Below are 22,494 nucleotides of genomic sequence, written 5' to 3'. Positions count from 1 at the left end.
CATACGAAAGAAACTACATCTTCATATTTCACAGGCAAAAAAACGAGAATCAAAGTTGCCAACCGGCCAGGGCAAGATCATCAGGCCAGCCAGCTACTTAACTAAAATGTAGCACAATGCTCCCAAGTCATCTGTGCATCATTTATGGTAAGCACATCACTCACGGGGAAGGAAAACACTTTTGTCTCCAAAAACAGAATTAACAGGTAAATAGACTGTAGTCTGAGTTAGCTTACTTTCCAGTGAATCCTAGTGTGCAAACGGTAAATGTATTTTACTGTATTCTTTCAGGAGAAAGGCTCCATGACACAACCGTGCCTGGGACAACAGTGGCTGGGAGGCAAATTCCAGTAACACTGATATTGTAGATGGGGTAATGAACACAGGGTGACATTTACCGTCAATGCCACAGCCAATGACAGTCCTCTGTGTAGGATCAAGCCCTGACTCAGTCAATATTGCATGCATCTCAGCTGGTAATTCTGGGAAATGAGATATTATCTAAATGTTTTATCATACCCCCACATATGTCTTTAAGTAAATGAATGTGCTAACCTTCTGGACTTTACCTAGCAGATTAGGAAATGCTTCTGGCTTCATAGAAAATGGACAAGAAGTAGAATGCCTAGCAAGTAGAATTAAACAGTACAAAAAAAACAGGAAGGGCCTAGGGTCTGGGCCACCTTGACCAGTCAAGATCTCTATCTTTACTACACTTGGAAGGAGTCTACACTGACAGTGTCTGTCACAGATGCCTTCCCGGTCATCAAGAAAACATTTTAAAAATGAAATGAGCAACGTGGACATCCCCCTCACAGCTCCCACTATCCATACCCACTACTCTCCGCCCACGGCAGCTGCTCTGCTTTGCCCAAACAAATGGGTGGGTCCAAAAACTAGCTTATGATTGAAACACATCAAGGCATCCCCCGCTGCTCTGTCCATTTCTACAGGAGACAAAGATTAGCCAGACCACTGGTCTGAAGGTCTTGACTGTTACGTCCTCTTCCCAAGAAACTGTGAGCACTGAGGAGTTCAGTGCTGAGCCCCTGTCTTGATCACATTACCATCTACTCAAGTTCCTCACTTGATATATCTCCAATAAGCTTCTAGGCCAACCATGATGGACCAGACAGAGAGCCCTAACACATGCCAAGCAGAGGTGCACACACATTCTTCTGCCTTCCATTTTGGGTGTGATCCTTGGAGAAACTTCCTCCATGTGCCTGGGGTCAGGGGAGACATCTTGCTATCATCTCTTATGTACTTCTTTATGCTTATTTTAATTAAGGGAATGTACATACTTTTAAAGTTCTTACTGCTTTTTTAAAAAAATCAGCCTTAATAAATGGATAATTAAAATAATTTCTGAAAAACAAATCCTCAGCATCACATAAACCCTTAAATGTCTTGTAAATTTTTGTAGTGAAATATATCTACGCTTCCTCTTAACTATGTCAAATCCTAAGAAAACATGGTTTGGGTACTATATAATCATTCCGGCAATTATACTCCCCAGTGTGTGAAGCCCCCAGAGAAAAAGAAAAACCATGAGCTCTTAGTCAGACTTGAAAGCTCCTTTCATGGAGCAGACTTACTATTTCCTTATTTAAGGGTAAAGTGAAATATACCTCCCCTCAAAGCCACTTTCTCACAAAAATCCACAATATGAAATGACAGAATATGGAGCCCTCTAGAATTTGCACATGGTTCTAAAGGAGTAATTATAACCCTGGGCCCACACAGTAAAACCACACTGAAGGTAATAATGGTGTTCGACATCATCACATAACAGAGATGCTTTAGTTTGGGTTTTAAGAGTAGCCTTTTGCAATCAAAACGCATTCCTATCCCTGCCCCCTGGTAGGTTCTCAGGCAGGTACCATGGGTTTTCACAATAGAACTTGAAGTCTACCCTCTATCAATTTTCTTATGTGAGACTAGTAATTCTTCTAAATTATGTTTAAAGATGATTTCCTAATGTAAATCTGAAGCCTCCGTCACCCATTTATTTACCAGAGACCAACTGAGTAGGTGCTTCAGTAGCTACCAAGCCATATGTAAGCTTTAGTTGTAGAAGGCTGTCTGATACATGCGACTGTAAAGCTGAGAACCATTAAAACCCAGATCTGGGAGCTGGGAAGATGGTTCAGTGAGTAAAAGTGTTTGCTCCGCACACATGAAGTGAGCTTGAGTCCCCATTCCCTGGTGCTGTATGTACCTGTAACTCCAGCACTAACAGGAAGTAGACCCGGAGACGCCAAGGCTCATTAGCCAGATGGTCTAACCAAAATGGGGTGCTCCAGGTTCAGTGAGAGGCTCTGAGTCAACATGTAAACAAGCAAACAAACAAATGAATAAACAAAAATGGAGAGAGAGAAAAACGCCTATGGGAAACTCCAGCTTCTACCTGTGCACACACAGACATGCACACTCATATTTGTGCTCGCCCATGTGTACATACATACCCATTAATTAACTAATATTACTCATTACATAAAATTAAAGACAGCCTTTGAAAGAGTGCTTACCACTTGAAATGTGAAAAGCAAGCAAAATCTTGTTATCATGTCCGTGGTGGCAAAGCGATCAAGGCTGAGGTAGGAGAACACAGTCAGCTGTGACGCTGCCGTGGCACTGAATTTTACTTAGAAAATGGGTGAAATTATAGGGATTATACTGTCCAAGGAACACGAGAAGTAAACTCTAGTTTATTTAGCAGTCTACCATGATCTTCTGACTGGTACATTTTACAGTTTTAACTGCCTTTCTTAGTAATGGTCTTACAACAGAAGACCCAGAGGTATTTTTATAATTTTAGTTATGATATTACAAACAGAGTAAATGGAAACTGTGTAGAATTAAGTGTATGCTTATATCCTGAATTTTTTAGGGGGTGGGGGTGTTTAGAGACAGGGTTTCTCTGTGTTGTTTTGGTGCCTGTCCTGGATCTCACTCTGTAGACCAGGCTGGCCTCGAACTCACAGAGATCTGCCTAGCTCTGCCTCCAGAGTGCTGGGATAAGGCATGTGCCACCACCACCAGGCTTGTTTATATCCTGAATTTTTAAAATGTCACAATTGATGGATATTATACATTTCAACACACTGTTACCCAGAACTAAGAAATCAACTCCCTATCCATGATGGGAATAAGAATGTTATATAAGTCAGTTCATTCTGCTACATACCAAGCAACTCCTAATCTCAGAACTACATGCCAGGCATTGAGCACACAAGTGAACAAGAAAATATACCTATTGTGATAGTTAACCTCACTTGCCTAGATTTTGAATAACCATAGAAAAAGCATTCCTGGGTGCATCTATAAGGTACTTCAGAAAGGTTTAAATGAGGAGGTAAGAACCCAGCCTGAATGACCTCAGCATCTTCCATGGGTCCTAGACTGAAGAAAAAGGAGAATAGAAGAGAGAGCGAGCTGAACACCACCAGTATCCATCTCTCTCTGCTTCCCAAATGTGCACATAAATGTGACGAGCTGGCTCACACTCCTCCAACTGCAGCCAGAGCTGTTCTCTGGCCCCCGTGTCTCCCCCGCATGACGGACTGACCTCACTTCCAAACCATGAACCAAAATATACCCTGCCTTCACTAAGTGGCCTTGGCAGGCACTGAACACTAATTAATACGCCCTATCCCAAACAACTATAGGATAGGAAGCATCTGTGGGGTTCTGTAAACCACAGTACATGCATTACTGTCTGGCAAGCAAGATGAATAGGTGTTCTCCTCAATCCAAAGCAACTTGTGTAGCCTACCGTTCCTAGTCACAGAAGAAAATTCACAATCTTCTTTTTCAAAGTTCTGTCAATGACAGCCAAAGATTTTGTAGAAGAATCCAAAGGGACAGCCCAGGATTTCTCAGCCATGGCTGCATCTATGCCAGTCTTAGGGCATTGAGGATCAAAACTAAAGGTCAGAAAAAGACAGTAATAATGAAGCCAAGGGCTAAATTTTAATCTTACAGTTTCGAATAACAGTTTAATTAAGCCATGAAATGCTCAAGGAAACTACAGGAGAAAAGTCCTCTCTCCCACAGATCTACGGAGGCAGAGAAAAGGCCAAGAGAGCATTCGTGGGGGTCAACACGGCTTGTTTCAGACAAACTCTCTCGACCTACTCAATTAAAAATGTGCTAAAAATGCTATCTTGACCCCTCAACTTGTTGATGTGAAATTAAATGGACTAGTACCTACAAAATGCTAGTCCTGTGGTGTTTTAGCATAAGCAAGTCAGTGTGGCTGAGGGTGCAAGTTAGAGAGACTTCTGGGTTTGACTCCTGACATCACCTTAGCTCTGCTCCTGGTTAAAATAACGGCATTTGCCCACAGGGTTTCTGTGAAGCTTTACTTGGCTAATGTATTTGAAGCTTTAAGAGGATGTGCAGGATTCAGCAAGTACTCAGTGAGTGCTAGCTAGCAGCCACCATTATCTTCTTGAGGAGAATATCAAAGTCAGCGCAACTGGAGGAAGTACACCATGACCCCGCGAGGAAATGAGCATTCGCAGAACTCAGAGAACTGTACTCCGAAAATAGGTACAGTGCATTGTTTATTAAAAAATATCTTCAGTTTCCTCAGGGCCCTGACAACCAAATATAAAGCATTGGATTCCAAGACAGTGTTTCCTGTTCAACTACATGTTGACAGCTTTGGGGCTACATATTTCAAACACTAAATATATCTAGGGGGGAAAGAAGTTTTCAAATCTAATGCTATTTCATCAAACATAACTTATAGAAAAAGATTGCTGCAATATACGTGCCTATACAGAACAAGACCTTATGTGAGGAAACAGCAGTCCCAGTCAGATGTAGAGACAGGAGGGTCTCTGTCTCAAAGAGAGGGTGTGTGTGTGTGTGTGTGGGTGTGTGTGTGTGTGTGTGTGTGTGTGTAAAATTTGTTTTTTTAAGAGATGTGATATTTAATGAAAATACATTTTCCATTTCCTGTCAATGAGAACACACATTAGCTAAAACTAAGTTCATCCTCCATTCAAAACAAACTCATTTACCACACTTTCTCACTCTAGTTACTTGAAATCTCCTTCAATTCATTCCTTTCTTGGGTCTTCACATGAAGACCCAAGTTTTACATTCACCAATGTTCCACTTTGTCAACACAGATTCTTGCTGAAGACTAGAGTCCCATCTTCTGACCTCTAGGTCACTGTTTTCTTCTAGACTAGAATTTGTAAAATTCTATGGATGAGTCATAGTCTATTGCAGATTTTCAGGGGAAATGTTGTGAAACACATCTAACCTCTCTTGTATAATCTCTGGTTCACTCATGAATTTTGCTACATATGTCTTGGGGGATGTATGTCTGTATCTCTTCTAGGGTTGGAGTCAGCCAGTTTATCCTCTACAAAAGAAATGGCCTAAGAGACTCTTCTGGAAAGATTAACACTCCAGGCCTGAGCTGCTCAAACCTCACACAATCAGGAGGGAAGCCAGACTTCAGGCCATGGGAGCAGCCCATGGGAGACAGCCCTGTGACCCTGGATTAGTTTCCCTGGTAAGGTCTGTTTTTGTATAGGGTTAGTGGTCTAATGATACCTGTTTAATCAGTTATCTGTGCTGCAAGGGTGGGTGGGGTGGGGGGTGAAGTTTGAGTAGCTGGTGTCAGCATACAGGTGTTGCATGCTTGGATGCCTTGATTGACTCCAGTAAGAAACCTAGGCAAGAAGACTCAGGTGCCAACAACACTGCACATTGTTGCACAGTGGAGAGGACACCCAGAAGCTTCTCTGGGAATTTGCCCCATTACCTCTACCTATTGGTTATGTTCAACCAAACTGATGATAATAAATTCACTATCCATCTAAAGAGTCAGTGAACTGAATGGTGCCATAGAGCCTTCCAAATTCACATCATGTTCTTTTTTACCCCTTTGGTGAACTCATTTACATTCACACTAGAATTATGAGCATCTTGCCTCAATACTTGGTTGTTGGAAAATTTAAAGTTTATTTTGGTTTTATAGTTTATTGAGACACTACCCAATGTTAGGTCGGGGAATTCGATTCCTCCTTCCACTGAGTCCCAGATTGTCAGGTTTGGAAGCAGCACCTTGCCTCTCAATCAAAAAGCCCTGTTTTGTTTTTCTTTTATTCCGTCTCAAATAGTTATCAATAATAAATTTGCCTCTTCTACTGCTTTTTTACATTCTTAAATATCTTTACATGTACTTTTATTCTTTATTTTCAGTTTTTTCTTCAGTATTTTCATTCCCAGATGATTATCATTCTCTGACCTCAAATTTCCCTGGGCACTTTGCAAACATGCTCCTATGAATCACAATCAAACTCAAAATACCACAGACTCAGTTTGTAAAGCAATGGTACATCCAAGTAATTAACCCAAAGATACAGAACTGCCTGCTCAGACACACCCCACCTCACCCACCTCCATCTCCTATTCCAACCTGTCCTACTGGGAATCAGGTCAAACTCTTTCTCCCAGTTCAAAGCTTTCTTTTTGTAACTAAACTGTCAGCAAATGTTGGCTCTTTCTACCCACTTTGAACACTGCTTAATAGCCCGGCCCGTACCATGCTTTACCTGCAACGGCTTTAAAAACAGTCACCCAGGCTTTAATTCTTTTCTCCCATGGCTGTTCTCAACATTGATGCTGGAGTGATCCTGGCCAATCACAATTCAGATCACGCCCTGCACTACTGGAAACCCTCCCAGGGCATCTTCACATGTTATTAGAATATCATGGGGGAGGGGGGGGCATGTCAGAGACAACAAGGAGGCCAGCATGGCTGGAATTGGTGGGGGGGGGGGGGGGGGGAAGAGTGTTTAATACTTAGGAAGCACTCAGCAAGGATTTACAGAATGGACAAATTTAATTGATGTGTCGAGATGTAAGCCTTTAAATACTTAGCGATAACTATTTATATAACTCTGCAGCTACTTAAATAGAACTCTAGAGGAAGCAGCAATAAAAATCTTTCTTCAACTATCAAAACAAACCATTTGGGGGTAAAATGTACCACAATGCTGGAATCTCCAGGCTGCTCAGCATCATCACCAGACTTCACTAGAATTGCATTCATGCGGAGTCTTACCAAGAGTCCCACTAAGGCAGGTCCCAGGCTGCCTTGTGACTGACTAGCTTTACCATAAGAGTCTCCACACCACCACACACCACCAAGTCTGGTGTGCTCACGATCACAGAACACTTCCAGAATGCCCCCGTTTCCCCACATCCTACAGAGGGTTTCACGAGTCTCCTTGGGTCTTTTTAAAAAACCAGTAAAACACTTGGCCCGTTCCATAGCTCTAGCACAGCCCCCTGCCTCCCAATGGGCTCTTGCTTTTCTTTACATCATTCTATTTTGAAATTTAAAGCCGGTCTCTTTCCAGTGATAATTACCATTTTTTTTTACCTGCTTGGTATAGAGGCTTTATTGGTATTTCTATTTTTAAGGTTTAAATTAAGGAAGCTTTCTCACCTAGAAAATTCATACTCTCTACCATGTCTTCTGTCTTGCCATTAGATTGTGCAAAGAAAGCTATTGTGATATTTACAGCTAAGTTACTATCGGGAAACACGTTTTTGAGGCGACAAAGGAATGTAGAAGAAGGGATGAATGAATAACCTAGATGTACAGGATAAAAACGTGCTCCTACAGACATAGTCCAACTTAGTTCCGTGTCTGTAAGGCAGGGATAAACGCGTACATGCCACAGGGATGTAAGCAAGATGTGTGATAATATGAGCAAGGTTCCCAGAGCTATGACTGCATAGAGCAGGTAGTTACCAACAAGTTCTGACTAGAAGAAGGAAGTAGAGGAAGAAGGGAAGAGGAAGAAGGGAAGAGGAAGAAGGGAAGAGGAGGAGGAGGAGCTGTCCAACTCAGAGCTGGAACAGCCGCATGCTGAATATTTCTGTCTGTGGCTGTGCACAAGGTCAGGAATGCTGGATTTGGTGCCTGTCCCCATCTCGATGAGCCAGCTGTCCTCAGTGATGTCGTTAGCATCCTGTCCTGACCCTAATGTTAGCACCATTATGTATCCCTCCTGACCCTAATCTCTTCTGTAAACTTTTCTACCTAAACTTCCTTATCATTGAGATGCCATTTCTACTCACAGCCAGCTTCCCCCCCCCCTACTTTTTTGGATCAAACCTGATGAGATTCTCTTGGCCTGTGTTGGAGAAGACTCCTTTTCAAGTTTTCTTCTCCTGTCTTGTCTCAAGTGTAGACGGAGGCTAGATAACTGCCTCCGTTCAATGGTGAGAGGGAAGTGGACAAATGACCATCAGGCTCCTTTCAAGTGGACACTTTTTTCAGGTGCCCGACTTCTCCGGTGATGCCCATTCCCTATCCTATTCTCGCAGGAATGATAAATGTCACATTCTCCCAATCCACAAGCAAGCTGGAACTGGCCACTTCCATCCATGAGGACACTTTGGTTTTCTAAGTGACTCTGGGAGCATCCCTGCACTTTCATCATTTGAAATTGCCATCTGTCTATGTAGTCTCAATGATCTTCACTAGTCATTTGTATTGTTTGAGGGATATTTCCAGCTCCCTCAATGGTTTAAGGAGCCGCAATCCTTAACCATAAGCTAGGAGGCAGCAATTTCTCTCACTGCACAGCTGCAGACCTACCTGCTCATTCATGTCCTACCGGCCCCTTAGTCAACCCTTACCCCTGACACTTCACATTTTACCCCTTTCCAAAAGCATTCATTGCTCCCTTTGTCACCTATAAAGTGGACAGTGAGGTATCAGAGTATCCAGCGCATGTGTAATAGCTATAAATTGATCTTATTACCTGTGCGGGCTAGTTCTACGTCAACTTGACACAGCTATTTATTTTTTTAGAAAAGGAAACTCAATTAAGAGAATGTTCTACCGGGTTGACCTGTGGACAAGCATGCAGTCCACTTTCTTGACTGATGATTGATGGGGGAGAGCCCAGTTCACTGTGGGCAATGCCACCCTTGGGTTGGTAGTCCTGGGTGCTCTAAGAAAGCAGGCTGAGCAAGCCATGAGGAGCAAGCCAGTAAGCAGCACTCTTCCATGGTCTCTGCATCAGCTCCTGCCTCCTGGTCCCTGCCCTGACTTCCCTGGATGACAGACTACAAGCTGCAAGAGAAAATAAACCCTCTCCTCCCCGAGTTGCTTTTGGGTCGTGGTGTTTTTGTCACAGCAGTGGAAGCCCTAGCTAAGACGCCATCATTATCTCCAACCTCAGATAGAAAGAGGACACAGAGTGTGCCACAGTGGAAAGAAGACACAAGATCCTTGCAGGAAATGAGGCTCACCCCTCTACCCCAAGGCCCTTTGTGGCATGGCTGTCCATGGCTGTGTGGAGAATGGTGCAGGTCCAGGCAAGCAGGAGACAGATACTGGCACTCTGTGGCGGTGAGGAAGGACGGACACACTGAGGAAATGCTATCTGACTGGGCCTTAAAAGGGGGTAGGTCAGAATGCACACAGATTTAACCGTCTCCGCCGTACATTTATGACTAATTATATGCATATTGAGTATTTTCACATCTGTAATTATCTCTCCTTCTCACAGTGTACCTCGGTCCCCTGTGGATCCCAAAGGAATGTGAGGTGCCGGCCTTTCAAAAGGACGTGTGGCGGGACTAGGAAAATGGCTCAATGGTCTTGCTGCACAAGCTGGAGGTCCTGAGTCTGTAGCACATACAAAGCCAGGCATGTAGGGGACATCTACATCCCCAGGGTTCCTACGGCAAGACGGGAGTGGGAGCCGGGAAAATTCCAGGCAGACACAGTAGCAAGCAGCAAAGAAGAGACGTGCTTTCAAACAAAGTGTAAGGGAAGGACCACACCTGAAGCTGTATGTATTCTGACCTCCATATGCACACTATGGGGCACACATGTACACACATACACATATCACACACACTCACACACATACATATCACACACACATATCACACACACATCACACACACACACACCACACACTCACACACACATATATCACACACACATATCACACACACATCACACACACACACACATCACACACACATCACACACATATCACACACACACACATCACACACACACATCACACACACATTACACACACACTCACACACACTCACACACACATATCACACACACATCACACACATCACACACACATCACACACACATCACACACACTCACACACACATCACACACACACACACATATCACACACACTCACACACACACATCACAAACACACACACACACATCACACACACTCACACACACTCACACACACTCACACACACATCACACATATACACACATATCACACACACTCACACACACACATCACACACACACACACACACACACACACACACACACACACACACACACACGTATGCATGGAAACAGCTGCAACTCAGCCACTCTGTTTCCGCTCCCTCTTCTTCCGGTACCTTTGCTCCTCAGCCTACCCGCCTGCAGTGGTGTCCTACCCCCTCCCTTTATGGCGTAAAACCCTTCCGGGCCCAAGGCCTGACCCCTTCACAGCTGTTCTCCCTCTGCCCTGTCATCTTCTCTGTCTCTCCCTTCCTGTGGTCCCGGGGTTCAGCGCAGTGTTTAGTTGATCTCATGAAGCTTCAGAGTCCATCTCTGCTGAGCAGATTTGAAATTCCCCAAGGCCAAAAGCCACATCGTATCTATTTTTCAGGCCTCCCCTGTTCCTGCCACCCTGACATGCCCTCCAACAGGAAAGTACCTGGCAAATACTTGCTTAAGAACTAAGTCCCTCCGAACTGATTCTCCAAGTTCAAAAGTGCACTGGGCAAAGTTAGACATCAAAGTGTTCTTTCCCAAATAACACAGATCCCCCATCTCTTTTAAAATGTGCAGTCACGGAACCAACAGTGAGTGGCTTTACCAATTACAGAAAGTTTTAAAAAATGTAGGCACACAAAGAAGGACTGCTTTATAACCTCCTTCCAACACTGCTGGCCCAGCTGCACTGCAGGCTACAGCCCAGGGGCTTGTCACTCCAGGGCAATTCAGAAACGTAAATACTTACTGGCATACACGCTTTTCCCAACAAAGAGATATTGGAAGAGGTCCAATGATCTCAAACTTCAAAAATGAAATTTAACATGTTGAAATGAAACTGTACTTTTAAAACTCCCAGAACAGACACTCGGCTACTTTTCATTGCATCTAGATAATAATTCTATGCAAATCACATTAAATCCACAAATTTCCATGATGAAAAGCTTTAGGATCTAAACATAACAAATGCATCAGAATGTGGCCCCAATAATACTAATTTCCCTGGGTCGGGGAGGCAGATCTTGGCATTTCAAACTAGTGTATAAGAAATAATAATTGGATGGCTGAATAAAATCAACAGGTCAGTTCTTCGTCGGTCTGGAATCTCTTGGGAACACACTTTAAATTCTGGAAGACATCAGGTAAACAGAGAAAGACAAAAAGAAATAAAGCTAGAGAAGCCAAAAGAAGATACTCTGAAGTAAGATAACTGAGGGTCTTGGGTGATTCCACGAATCCGTTTCCCTGGAGAAGAGAAACGTGGAAGCAGAGGTTCTCACAGCGTGGGAGCACACAGCTGTCTAAGACACCGACCTTCTCTACCCACGGGCATATTTTTCACTTTTTGTAGGAGACACACACACACACACACACACACACACACACACACTCATAAAAATCACATATTAACTGAAGTACCACCCAGAAGCCATGATATCAATATTTTTGAAATTATCTTCTTAAACAAGATGAAAAAAAAATCACATTGTTCCTAAAAAGTGTTATTATTGGGTTTTTGTTTATTTATTTTTAACCATAAAGCCTGCTGTAATAACCTTTCTATGGGCTCTGGAGAGATGGCTCTGGGGTAAGAGCACTGGCTGCTTTTCCAGAGGACCTGGGATTCCCAAAAGCACATAGCAGCTCACAACCATCTGTACCTGTAACTCCCGTTTTAGAGGATCTAACCCCCTCTTCCAGCCTTAAAAGAACATTCCTGTGTGAAATTTCCAGAGCTCTTTCTGGCATTGGCAACCTCCCTATTGTGACCACGAGAATATTGAAGGCCCCACATGGTTGTGTGACCACTGAGATTCCTTCCCTCTGCTGGTCTGAGCCTACCACAGCAAAGGTGTGGATAAACCAGGCGTGGCGGGCAGCATGTGCCTATAACCCTGGCACTTCGGAGCTGGAGCAAGAGGCTCAGAAGTTCCAGGTCATTCTTTGCTACACAAGTTCCAGGCCAGCTTGGGCAACATGAGATCCTACCTATCAAAACTCAACAACCATCAAAGACAAAAGAAAACAAAACCCCCCACATAGAAATGGAGTGGAGGAAAGTACAAGCCATAAGCAAAAGTCCAGTGGAACAGTGAAGTCTGATGCTAAGACTTCCTAAAATGACTGAAAAAAAAAAAATTAAAGGCAGCTGAGGTATAATATGGTAAGGATGGAGAAGCTGGACAATTTAACTGTTGAAGTAATTATCCAATGTGTCTACAAAGTTGATGTTTGTCAATAAAATGTTACTTTAACTTCTTTTAAGTAGGAAGAAAATGTTGGCTCTTTGAGGGAGATAATAAAGCAAAGAGCCTGTAGTAGCTGCCTCAATGAAGGTTCGAGAACCCTTACATAATCAGAATTAATTTAACCAGCCAATTACCAGTGGGCTCTAGTAAAAATACTAGGGAAACACTGCAGGGGCAACTTTCACTTAAAATTGTAAAACTGACCGCTTCTTTTACATTCCTATAAACAAATTATTTTTATTTTCTATGACTTCCAAGTTCAGACGAGCAGAAGTCACAGCCCCAGAGCACCACAGCACACATCTTTTGAGGATGTGAACCTTTCCAGAGAACTCAAAGGCCTCCAGAAATCATCCCAAAGGATAAAAACACCAAGAAAGCCTTGCTGTGGTCAGCAGAGACCCCTCTTGCTCGCCTCGGGTCGTGGCTGGAGTATTTCCCCTTCTCTTTCCTAGGGGTAAATAGAGAACAGCTGCTCACTTTTCCCTTTCCGACTCCATTTGCCTTGCCGCCTGGCCCATCCCATTGCTTAAGAGAAGAAACAGAGCAGGTGATTCCAGCTGGCCCTGCCTGATTCTCCCTGGGGCTGGAGAAAAGGAACCCCCTTTCCACCTCCTGCGATGATGTCACTACTAACCTGCTGAAAGGAAGGTTCTCCCAAGAATATGTGGAATTCTAGAGATCTGCTCCTATCAGTCTAGCAGATACAGTCCGACAATAAAGGCAGCCTACACAGTCAGCACTGGGCCGAGGGTCAGCACGCACTGGCATCTGATTTCACTGCAGGCCAGTGTGTGTCGGTTTGGGGTGAAGCTTGGCACAGACTGTTTTTGACCTACATCAGTGACATATACTCTTGGGTTTCTTGTCCCTGGCGACCTCTGGATATAAGTAGTCCTAGAAATGCAGCATCCCTCTCTATGCCCCAATCTGGATGCGGACTCGGCCAAGTCACTCGGTTATTCCGACATTGCTGTGTTTACACGCAAACGCCCTCGTGTAGACGGATTTCTAAATGGTCTTATTAAATAAAAAAACATGGAGCAGCCATCACCTGCAACTTTATCAGGGAAATATTACAGATATACAAACTGGTGAGCACAATTCCTTCACAAAAATCCTTTTGGGGGTTGATAAAACGCTGGTTCAGCTTTCTACAGTCTCTCCTGTATGGGCTGCTGTGCTTCCTGACCATTAGTATCTTCTGCATTAAACACCTATTGTTCCTGCACATGAAAAAAATGTAAACACCTGACTTGATCAACAAACACAACTTTACAACCTTATGGCATGTGTGTATGATGTGGCTATCTCAAGCAGAAAGATTCAAATGATAGCTGTCTAAACTGCCCATTCAATTTTTTTTTTTAAAGTCTTTTATCTTTGTGTTTAGTTTTGACTTCTGAGATAGGGTCTTGCTATGTAGCCCTGGCAGACTTTGAGCTCACTATATGCTAAGGCCAAGAACTCAAGGCAATTCTTCAGCCTCAGCATCACTACCCTGCCAAAAGTTTTCAATCTTTTGCTAAAAGAGTGTGACCGCTAGTTAATTAAAATGCTGGGGATTTTAATATGACTAGCTAGTACACTCCACACAATAACTGAGGAGGATCGTAACTATGAATTCTACAAATAAGACCCCAAAAGGTTTGTTTGGGCATGCAGATATATTAATTAGTGACAATCTCCTTCTGACTCTGTCTAGGACAAAGCTGATGCCAATAGGCCACAGCAGACATGTCATGTGTGTAATTAAAGCTGGTGAGGGGCCTGGGGAAACAGCTCAGTTAGTACAATGTCCAAACAAGCAGAAGGACCCTGAGTTCAGATCCCCAGCACCCATGTAAACAGCTAGTAACACGTTTGTTACATTTTTATAATAAGATTTTCACTCGCCTAATAATGACTCACTTAACAAATATTCTCAAGTACAAAACGCCGAACCATATCGAGCTCATTATCAGGGCCTGTAGGAACTACAGAACATAGAAATTCTGTTTCTTTAAGAACAGCTACCCATTTCTACCAAGATTATGGTGCCAAATGAATCCAAGAGGACTGAAATGCACAGAAGGAAACCCAGGGATAACCTTAACACACATTAAAATTCAGTGTTATTCTTGACTTAAGAACTGAACAAATGACTCCATTCAAGAAATAAACAGATGGCCTCAGCATCTTTTCTTCTCTGTCCAAACTAAAATCAGCCTCTTTCTTCTCTGACCCTACCGGACTCTGAGGATCTGCCTTCTCCGACAGGTTTGTACGGCTGTGGGCATCTGAAAACGAATTCTGGAGTTCAACCCTGCAACAGGCTGCAGCCTGTCTCCATATGGCAATTAGCAACACATCTGGTAACACAGCAAGGCCAGTTAGAGAGCAAAGCCAGTTCATGAGAATGGAGAAAGCAGCCTGGGGGTCTGCAGGCATGAGGAGAGGTCTCCAAGTGAGGTCCTCACCAAGCTGAGATGGGGGTGGAGGTGGGGAGAGATGGGAGAGGAGGGCTTCGGAAGCCTGGGAAGTACGAGAGCATTCAGGGAGCCGACAGTTCACGGGCAGTAACTACAAGGTATTATTCCACAGCTAACTGAAACTCTACAGATAACTGAATATGCAATTCTATAGATAACTGAAATGTGAGCCTTCAGTCATGTGAATTTGGAGTTGCAGAGGACAATGTAGCATTATGTGTGCAATTTATGTTTGTCTCTTTCAAGTTAAGGTATGTCACAGACCACCTATACAATGATAGATTGAGTCTCCGACCTTCAGCTTTTTCTTGCTACTAAAATGAAGACAAAACACACACCCTACCTCACGCTCCATCTCCACTAGGCAAAAATGTAAATTAGGATGTTTGAGCAAAATGCAAGAGTCCTAAGCCATTTGAAAACGTTAAGTATGCAGGTAGCTGCCTGATCTATCAAGAACATTGCCTGTCCTTCAGCTGACTAAATGCTTATGAATTTGTAGATGAGTTTAAAGTAATGACCCAATTTTACCTAATTGCCCAATACTTTCTAGTTTTCTTCTGTTTCTGAAATATTTCACCATCAGCTAATCAAAACACCCTTCTACACAACACTGAGCTCTGAAACACTAAGGACATCAAGAAATGGCTTGTGTGCTACATTTATTTATCGTACACACAGAAATATTTGTTTTTGAAAAACAAGTCTAATTTGTAAAAGAGAATTTCCATTTAGAATGGGACAGTAGAGAAGGATTTTGGAAACATCCATTTCCAATTCTTGCTACCTAGAGCAAACAACTGCATACAATGTCTCAGGAGTCTGGGACTCTGACCCCTACTTCCCACTCTGACACTAATTCATCATATGGATTTTATGGGAAGATAATTTCCCTTGTGAGTACCCTGGGTTTAGACACTGGCTCCATTCCCATGTCCACCCCTGACTACAGGTACACAGACTTGGGTTGTGCAGTCCAAACATCTGGTAGTCATTTAGTGACCTCAAGAGGGCTTTTAGTCTACAAATCACAATAGGAAGAGATAATGTAATTCCAATATGAGACAATCTCAAGGTACCAAATAAAGAAATAGGAAGAGTCCTGCCCTGTATCAGACATTCTTTCAATAGGGCTGTTGATCAGAGAAACTCTCCAGGTGCCTTCCCCTGCTTTAGAATGGCAAACACCCAGCCCCTCTCAAGAATGGAATGAAGCTTCCATTGATGAGGTTCCCAACATCATAGCCCCTGGTTCTCCCCCAAAGGCCAGCCACAAACACCACTGAGGACCATGGACCGCTAAGGCATGTTAAAATATTTACTATATTTAGGACTGAGGTATCCTAATGGCTGAAAAACAATATTTAAATTAGGCTGTGATCAGTCTTCCGCTGATTTCTTTGACTATTTTGAAAACAAAGATTACCAATGCATTAACCCAAATTATTCTTTCCTTTTCCTTCACTTGTTAAAATCATAATATTAAGAATTATGTGATTTCTCTCATGCAACACAGAGGAACCAAGAAGAAATAAATAGCAAAATATTCTACCACAAATAATATAAAGAAATGGGGGGGGCTTTATTTCATTCCAGAATGCATTTTCACAGGCCTTAAACTGTCTCATAGACTTAAATAATTTTCTATAATGAGGCAGTAAGAAAGTTCTGTGAAACTAAGAACTTCGTCCCAGGGATGACCCAGGTGTGCTCCAGGACATCACTTCAACCTTCTGTCCCAGACACACCACTTACCTCATTAAACTGAGCCGCACTAGCCTACTTGTGAACTACTGCTAAATACTAAAGCAGACGCATACTCAAATATTGCTCCCTAAGACTTAAATTTCACCAGCTGACCTCTTATTCTGTGTTCTCTCTCTCTCCATCAGGCCCCAACCTCAAGGGAGAAGTGTGAAACAATCACCACCCAGCAGGACCAGGAACAGAGCCTAAAAACCCCACCACTCCTTCAATCCCAGCACTCAGGAGGCAGAGGTAGGCAGATCTCTGTGAGTTCGAGGCCAGCCTGGGCTACCAAGTGAGTTCCAGGAAAGGCGCAAAGCTACACAGAGAAACCCTGTCTCGGGGAAGAAAAAAAAAAAAACACCTTCTGCCAATTCCTTGTCAGGGTAATTTGTTGTGTTTTTTTGTTTTTAATTTTTTTTCTTTTACTGGGTAATTTCACTGTTTCTTTTTAGTCTTTATATTAAAATGTACCCTGTAGACCAGTGTTTTCACCTAATTATTGAACCCGAAACTGCTAACAGATCCCAGGCAGGGAGTAACGTCGCTCTACTAACTAGCACTGTGCTTTTGGCTAGGCCCCTCCTGAGGCATCACTAAGATCACATAGTAAAGCCAACTTTTTCTCCCTTTTTCACTAAGATAGATTGTACTGCACTTAAAAAATTAAGGAGGGTTTTGGGGTGGTGGAAGGGTCTGTACAGGGCCTTTAAAGGAAAACAGTAATGCATAGGCATTCACTCAGATGATCCTGTTTTATTTTTTCCATGCACATTACACTTTGTAGTCCTCGTTAGTGGAATAGTGTGAAATCTTCTACCAAATACTTAACCCCAAATTTTCATCTCATAAGGGGTTGAGAGACAGATGGCTCCGTGGCCAAGAACTGGTACTGCTCTTGTATCAGACCAGAGTTCAGTTCCTAGCACCCATTATTAGGAAGCTCATGACTGCCTGTAACTCCAGTTCCAGCAGATCTGATGTCCTCCTGTGACCTCTGCAGTCACCCGTACTCACGTGCACATACTTCCCAGACAGACCCCTAATTTAAAAATGATAATAATATTTTTAATTTCACCTCATGAATACTATCGCTTATTAAGAAAATGTAAAAACTAAAGAAAACAAAGTTATTAAGAGTGAAAACTCTGTAACGTGAAAGAAAATGAAAATATTTCTAGGGTGAGGTCTTCCCTTCCTTAATACATCGTTGACGAAGCAGCAATAAACACCAAATGTTTTCAAGAATCTGCCAGAAAGTCCCTAGAAACCAACGTGTCAATTCCTGACCTAAAGAATTCCAGGTAAATGAGGCTGGCTTCTTGCATTGGAAGCAAGGGATTGGGTTTCAATATGAACGCCAGCTGGCCTAAGCGGACGCCGCTGCCTCAAAGCAGAGATGAGAAACTTCTCGGGTCACAACTTAGCTCAGATCCAGCCCCGACAGATTCTGAGCCCATGTGGCATCGCTTACAACGCTCCCCAGCCCAAGTCAAGCACACACACACAGACGCAACAGGCACACACACACACACACACACACACACACACACACATCGGGGCCGGCCCAAGCTGAGGTTACGCAGCCACCCCGGGGTGTTGATGGAGGAGTGTAGGGTGGCTCAGTACCGGCTTTCCAGGCTTCTGGGTCCCGAGGTCGCACAGGCAGAGCCAGCAAGGGCGCACACGACCACCACCATCCCTAGATCTTTGGTGTAGAGAAGGAAGGGGGACACGCGGCTGTGCCACCCAATCCCGCGGGAACCCCGGAGCCTGGGGCGGGGGGGGGGGCCGTCCGGTCCCCGCTATTCGCTGCTGATCCCCTTGCTGCTGTGGAGCCGGGCTCGGTGCTGTGCACTGGGGTGGGAGACCGTGGAGGCAGCCTAGCCGGCCCGGGTGCACAGTCCACGGGCATGGGCGCGCAGCGGGGGACGTGGCTCTAGCTGCCTGGCTGGGACAGCCCCGCACAAGAGGGAAGCTTCTCCGCGCGTGGCCCAGAACGGCGCCCACCCCGCGCCCCGATCCCCTGCTTCCCTCCTCTCCCGATCCGGGCTCACCGCTCCGTCCTCCGGGGCGTCCTCTCGCCGCGTCCCCGCGGGGCGCCCAGACTCCGGACCCCGGGAGTCCGGCCCTCAGCGCGCGCGCCGAGCCATCCGAAGCCCAGGGCGTTGCGCCCGGGATGCGCCGCTGCAGCCTCCGCCGGCCGGGCGGACGGGGCGGGGACCGTCGGCGGAGGGCGGGCCGCGGCAGGGCTCGGCCTGGGGCGGAGGAAGCCGCAACGTCAGCAGAGCCCGGGAGGCGACGATGGCGAGGGGGAGAGCAGGACCCCCGGCCGGCCCGATCTCGCCCTCCGCCCAAGCTCTCTCCCCTGCGATCCCGAAACGCCGCTCAGCCTTCCCGCCCTACACACCCTGCCCTGGCCGGCCGCTTTGGCTCCCTCTGCTCTGGTTTCTCGTGACCTGTGAGCTCCAGGTTCCACTCTGGACTCGCACCCAAAGAAAAGATAACTTCTGGAGGCCCAGGGGGAGGGGCCGATGCGTCTGTAAAGTGCTGGAAGAGGAAAGCTGAGAATTTAAAGAATCCCACTCCCGACGCTAGTGCCCAATCCCCCTCTCCAGGCTCCAAAATAGTCACACTCCAGTTACCTCCCTCCCCCTTGCCTCCCTCCCCCTCTTTTCCTGAATTCAGTTTTACTCTCAAAGAGAAGTGGGGTGAGGGGTGGGGAGAGAATCACCTAATCCGAAGCAGTTGTCGCCTAGAGTGGAGCAGCAAAGTAAAGGAAATCCTACCGCACCGAATCCCGCGAGCTGAACTGATTTTAATCAGCAGTGATAAAGGGTTGGGGGTAGACCTTTTGGAGCTCGCAGCTCACAAGGGGAAACTTTATCTTATCTCGTGTGTGTGTGTGTGTGTGTGTGTGTGTGTGTGAGAGAGAGAGAGAGAGAGAGAGAGAGAGAGAGAGAGAGAGAGAGAGCGAGGAGCGGCTCATGCACCCAAGTTCTGTTTATTCTTTCAGTGAAAAGTAGCCATCAAACTCGGCTATCTAAGCAGCTAAGCAGTCCAGGGCTGGACCTCCTCCCTCAGAGTCAAAGTAGTTAACCTACTAGAGCTAGATTCTATGAATTGGCATGGCAGGTGTGGGGGTTACTTACCCGGTCATCAGAATGGGCTGTTTGACTCAGCCCTTAGGCTCTCTCCATCTTTGCTAGGAAGTGCTTTGAGTCCTGAGAAACCACCACCACACGGCTAGGAAAGATTACGGATTTTGCAATCAAGAGAGCTTCCTCACCACAGATTTAAAAAGAAAAGAGAGAAGTGCTACTGTTAGGCTTTTAAACGCTAACTCAGATAAATCGCCGATTTGCATAAACTTCCTGGTATTTTAGATGTGGCCTGTGGGGAGGAGAAGGAGCAGGCTAATTTGCTATTAGCTGTAAATTAATATGCAAATCTTTATTCTGTGGTTTACCAGGGGCCTTGGAAATCTAAGCCACCATCTTCCGTGTATGTCTCTCATCTGTAGAATAAAGTTATTATAAATACGTCCATAGATGCAATAAAATGGCTAATATTTGTTGAAAGTTTGCTCCATTTCAGGTACTGAGCTAAGGAATTTATTTTAGTGGGATGAACCGTGTCCGTGCCTAACTGTAGTATATAATTCTGAGTTAATTTCCGATCGTCCTCTCAAACTGGAAAATGACTTTAGAAAAAGCATCTCATTTAACTTGTAGTCATCTTGTAGTCACTGATTCTCCCAGCTAATATCTTAGTATCATTAAAGAATGTTAATAATTCTTTCTAATGGAACCCCATACCTGGTTGATGAATCAGATCAGTGATCATATATATGTGCAAACAAGACAAAAAGTTCTTCAAAGGAAGAACTGTGGGATGTCTTTCTGTATGCTGTGGATATGTGTTGCTATGGTTGGTTAATAAAGAAGCTTCTCTGGCCCATGGCGAGTCAGGATATAGCCACGCAGGAGATCCAAGAGACAGACAGGAAGAGGAAGGGCTGAGTCAGGAGTCACCAGCCAGACACAGAGGAAACAAGATGACAAGGCAGAACTCAGAAAAGGTACCAAGCCATGTGGCTAAACATAAATAAGAATTATGGGTTAATTTAAGTGTAAGAGCTAGTCAGTAATAAGCCTGAGCTAATGGCCGAACAGTTATGGTTAATATAAGCTTCTGAGTGATTATTTTGTAAGTGGGCTCTGGGGCTGCAGGGGTTTGACAGGACTGAAGAAACTTTCTGACTTCAGCCCATTGCCATGTGCTTGATTGATCTTTATCTTTGATTGATGTGATAACTATGGAAACCTAGCTAAGGGTGACACTGACTTGCAAAGAACCCTATGGTACCTCTCATTACATTTACACTTCTGCTTTCTGGAGTCCATAGGAAACATTAAAAACAATATTTATTTGTATTTTTAAGTACATAGAGGTTTTTCTTCCCGTATGTACATGCATGTGACCGCAGGTGGTCACAGGAGCCAGAAGAGGGCACTAAATCACCTGGAGTTGGATATAGAGTGGTTATGAACTGCTCAGCATGGGTGCTAGGAGCTGAACCTGGGTCTTCTGCAAGAGCAGTGTGCACTCTTAGCCACACTCTCCAGCCCTAACATGTTTATCCTTGACTCTTCAGGAGAATGCTTCAATGTGTCTGAGTACATACCCATCTCTGTTACCTTTCCCTTGTCCGATGTATGTCCTTCTTAGAACCTGATCCCTAGAACTGTATCCAAATTTTCATTTAAAAGTCAGAGTAGAAAGTTGTATAATGGCTTTGTTCTGAAGTATATTCTTGGAGCACTGACTTCTTTATTACCATTCACTGAAGTTTGGTTTTGGTTTTGGGGTTTTGGTTTTTTTTCTATAGCTGATGGTACCACAGGCTTTCTCCAGCCTACATTCACTGCAGTTTGTGTCCAACATGCCCATATTATTCTATTGAGTTCTACTGTGTTAAATTTGGCCTATTCTTTAACCTTGTTGCATGCTCAGTACTACTAACATAATGGTTAATCACCACCCAACTGTAATGAAGGTCTGTATTCTACATCATTATGTAAGTTCTCTGTCATCTTCCATCTCCAACTGACACTGAATTTGAATGTTCTTGTTGAGTATTTTCATCAGTGAAGACCCACATTATCGGCACATATTTTCTTCTCTTGTTGAAAGGCATCAGGCATGGGCCATTGGCACGGCATCCTTTTAGATTCAGAAAAGGACCCTCCCAGTCGAGAAATTAGGGGAAAGTGACCTGTCCTCTCGGGTGCAGCTGCAGAAGACAGCGTGTGGTTTCTTCGTCAGAAGTCTGCTCTACTGTTGGTATAGCAAAAGGAAATGAGTACTTAGTGAATTCTTGTTAATTCTACTAAGTTTCCTATGTACCAAGCTTTTTCTTGTGGGCCACCAATCTGATCCCCAGTCATGATACTGAGACTTAATATTAATTATGAAGGTTCAGCCTTAGCTTAGGCTTGTTTCTTGCTGGCTCTTATAATTTAACCTGTTTCTCTTCATCTATGTTTTGCCTCAGGGCTTTTTGCCTTCCTTCCTTCCTTCCTACCTTCCTTCCTTCCTTCCTTCCTTCCTTCCTTCGTTTCTTTCTTCCTCTCTTTCTTTCCTTATCTTTTTCTCCCTTGTTCTCTTCTCCTTCTCTTTCTCTTCTTTCTCATCCGATTTATTCTCTCTGCCCACCAG

At 44.3% G+C, this 22,494-nt stretch overlaps 1 protein-coding gene across 3 annotated transcripts in view; it reads right to left on the bottom strand.

Moving 5' to 3' along the window:
- Dse (dermatan sulfate epimerase) overlaps positions 1-20,017 on the bottom strand; it is a 61,599-nt gene extending 41,582 nt beyond the window's left edge. The window contains exon 1 of one of the 3 annotated variants that reach the window (XM_036169367.1): positions 19,926-20,017. The gene's annotated coding sequence lies outside the window, so the exon portion shown is untranslated. Of the gene's footprint in view, positions 1-3,778; positions 3,810-18,830; positions 18,996-19,925 lie in introns of those variants that run through there. The other 2 variants (XM_036169368.1, XM_036169369.1) reach the window with 2 other exon arrangements.
- Between the last annotated feature and the right edge of the window lie 2,477 nt (positions 20,018-22,494).

Source organism: Onychomys torridus, chromosome 19 (genome assembly GCF_903995425.1).
Source record: "Onychomys torridus chromosome 19, mOncTor1.1, whole genome shotgun sequence".
Classification (NCBI taxonomy): Eukaryota; Metazoa; Chordata; class Mammalia; order Rodentia; family Cricetidae; genus Onychomys; species Onychomys torridus.
The sequence above is the reverse complement of the archived record's forward strand: the minus strand, read 5'-3'. Positions and strand labels throughout refer to the sequence as shown.